This window comes from Triticum dicoccoides, chromosome 5B (assembly GCF_002162155.2).
Source record: "Triticum dicoccoides isolate Atlit2015 ecotype Zavitan chromosome 5B, WEW_v2.0, whole genome shotgun sequence".
NCBI classification, from domain to species: Eukaryota; Viridiplantae; Streptophyta; class Magnoliopsida; order Poales; family Poaceae; genus Triticum; species Triticum dicoccoides.
The window spans coordinates 628,823,832-628,827,486 of record NC_041389.1 but is presented as its reverse complement, the minus strand read 5'-3'; positions in this window follow the sequence as shown (position 1 = coordinate 628,827,486).

The following is a 3,655-nucleotide window of genomic DNA, read 5'->3' as shown; positions in this document are numbered from 1 at the left end:
GAATTGGACTAGGGGGAGGGGCGGCGCCCTTCCTTCTCTTCTCTCTTCACTTTCCTTGTCTCCTACTCCTACTACTTGGAAGGGGGGAATCCTACTCCCGGTGGGAGTAGGACTCCTCCTGGGCGCGCCATAGGAGGGCCGGCCCTCCCCCCTCCTCCACTCCTTTATATATGGGGGAGGGGGGCACCCCATGGACACACAAGTTGATCATTGATCTTTAGCCCTGTGCGGTGCCCCCCTCCACCAAAATCCACCTCGGTCATATCGTAGCGTAGCTTAGGCGAAGCACTGCGTCGGTAGCTTCATCAACACTGTCATCACGCCGTCGTGCTGACGGAACTCTCCCTCGAAGCTCTACTGGATTGTGAGTTCGTGGGACATCACCGAGCTGAACATGTGCAGATCGCGGAGGTGTCGTACGTTCGGTACTAGGATCGGTCGATCGTGAAGACGTACGACTACATCAACCGTGTTGTCATAACGCTTCCGCTTACGGTCTACGAGGGTACATGGACGACACTCTCCCCTCTCGTTGCTATGCATCACCATGATCTTGCGTGTGCGTAGGAATTTTTTTAAATTATTGCGTTCCCCAACAGTAATACGCATCAAAATTTGTTGCGTCAGTTGTTTTCTATTTGTCGGACTAGCACTGTTGAAGAGTATGTTGAGCGGTTTTCAGAGTTGTTCGATCAATTGACTGCTTATGAGGATCAACCAAATACAATGCATTATGTGACTCGTTTCATGGAAGGGTTGACACCTGCAGTGCGCATGCTGGTTGGCATTCAGCAACCACTTGATTTGGACTCTGCATATGCATTGGCGTTGTTGTCAAAGGAATTGACTAACTCATTGGCACATCCCATTCCATTTTTTCCTCGCTCAACATCGTCAAGAATGATTGGATCAAGTCGCCGAGGTTCAATTAAACCACTGGAAGAGAAGAAAGTAACTAACTCTGCTAATTCGTCCACGACTGAAGATAGGTGGTCGGCTTTGCGTTCATTCAGGAGGTCAAAGGGATTATGTTTTGTGTGTGGTGAACGTTGGGCTCGAGATCATAAGTGTAAGCAGGAAATTCAGTTACATGTGGTTCAGGAGGTGTTGGAATACATGCAATGTTGGCCTGATGAGCTCAGTAATTCAGAGGAAGAAATGGTCAGTGAGGCTAGTGCTATGACATTGTCTTCAGCTGCTATTGGTGATCCTACTGTTCCTACTGTGTGCACTATGAAGCTCAGAGTTCAGTTGCAAGGGCGTACATTGTATTTTTTAGTGGATTCGGGTAGTAGTCACACTTTCCTCGATGCAGTTGTAGCTGCTTCCATGCCAGGTGTTTCTGAAATGCCAGTTTCCATGGTTCGAGTGGCTGATGGTAAATTGATCCCTTGTTCTAGTCAGTTAAAAATAGGGCAGTGGTCTTGTGGTGGTTATAATTTTACTAGCCAGTTTAAGGTTTTCCCTTTGGGAACTTATGATGGCATATTGGGCATGGATTGGGTTGCTGCTCACAGTCCTATGTAGGTGGATTGGGCTGAACATTGGATTTCTTTTCAGAAGGATCATGTTTTAAGAACATTACTTGGTGCAGATGCTAGCCCTCAGTTGTGTGCAGTAATGGAAATGTCAGCTTTGTTAGTAACTGAAGAAGTTATTCTGTCTGAATTGCCTCAGGAAGTTCAAGAGCTTATTGAGGGAATTTGCTCCGGTTTTTGCAGCTCCTAATGGTTTACCACCTAGAAGGAAGTATGATCATACAATCCCTCTCATTCCTGGAGCTGGTTGATGACCCACAAGTATATGGGACATATCGTAGTCCTTTCGATAAGTAAGAGTGTCGAACCCAACGAGGAGCAGAAGGAAATGACAAGCAGTTTTCAGTAAGGTTTTCTCTGCAAGCACTGAAATTGTAGGTAACAGATAGTTTTGTGATAAGATAAATTATAACGAGTAACAAGCAATGAAAGTGAATAAAGTGCGGCAAGGTGGCCCAGTCCTTTTTGTAGCAAAGGACAAGCCTGGACAATTTCTTATAATGAGAAAGGAGCTCCCGAGGACACATGGGAATTATCGTCAAGCTAGTTTTCATCACGCTCATATGATTCGCGTTCGGTACTTTGATAATTTGATATGTGGGTGGACCGGTGCTTGGGTACTGCCCTTACTTGGACAAGCATCCCACTTATGATTAACCCCTATTGCAAGCATCAGCAACTACAAAAGAAGTATTAAGATAAACCTAACCACATCATTAAACATATGGATCCAAATCCGCCCCTTACGAAGCAACGCATAAACTAGGGTTTAAGCTTCTGTCACTCTAGCAACCCATCATCTACTTATTACTTCCCAATGCCTTCCTCTAGGCCCAAATAATGGTGAAGTGTCATGTAGTCGACGTTCACATAACACCACTAGAGGAAAGACAACATACATCTCATCAAAATATCGAATGAATACCAAATTCACATGACTACTAATAGCAAGACTTCACCCATGTCCTCAGGAACAAACGTAACTACTCACAAAGCATATTCATGTTCATAATCAGAGGATTAATAATGTGCATTAAGAATCTGAACATATGATCTTCCACCAAGTAAACCAATTAGCATCAACTACAAGGAGTAATCAACACTACTAGCAACCCACAGGTACCAATTTGTGGTTTTGATACAAGATTGGATACAAGAGATGAACTAGGGTTTTGAGAGGAGATGGTGCTGGTGAAGATGTTGATGGAGATTGACCCCCTCCCGATGAGAGGATCGTTGGTGATGACGATGGTGATGATTTCCCCCTCCCAGAGGGAAGTTTCCCCGGTAGAACAGCTCTGCCGGAGCTCTAGATTGGTTCCGCCAAGGTTCCACCTCGTGGCGGCGGAGTTTCGTCCCGTAAGCTTGCCTCTGATTTTTTTTCCAGGGTAAAAGCCTTCATATAGCAGAAGATGGACACCGGAGGGCCACCAGGGGGCCCAGGAGACAGGGGGCGCGCCCACCCCTACTGGGCGCGCCCCCACCCTCCTGGCCAGGGTGTGGGCCCCCTCCGGTAGTTTCTTCGCTCAATAATTCTTATTAATTCCAAAAATAAGTTCCATGGAGTTTCAGGATTTTTGGAGCAGTGCAGAATAGGTTTCCATTGTTTGCTCCTTTTCCAGCCAGAATTCCAGCTGCCGGCATCCCCCGTCTTCATGGTAAACATTGCAAAATAAGAGAGAATAGCCATAAGTATTGATATATAATGTGTAATAACAGCCCATAATGCAATAAATATTGATATAAAAGCATGATGCAAAATGGACGTATCAACTCCCCCAAGCTTAGACCTCGCTTGTCCTCAAGCGGAATCCGAAATCGAAAAATATGTCCACATGTTTAGAGATAGAGGTGTCGATAAAAAGAAAATACGGACATGAGGGCATCATGATCATTCTTATAACAGCAACATAAATAGATTTTGTCTTGTAATTTCTTATGCTCAAGTAACGATCAATTCACAATGTCAAGTATGGTTCAGAAACTTCATTGGGAACTAACAAACTAAAATCTCAGTCATTGAAGCAATTGCAATTTATCATAACATCAGAAAGAGTCAAGAATAGAGATTTTCAGCAAGTCCACATACTCAACATGTAGTCTTCTACAATTGCTAA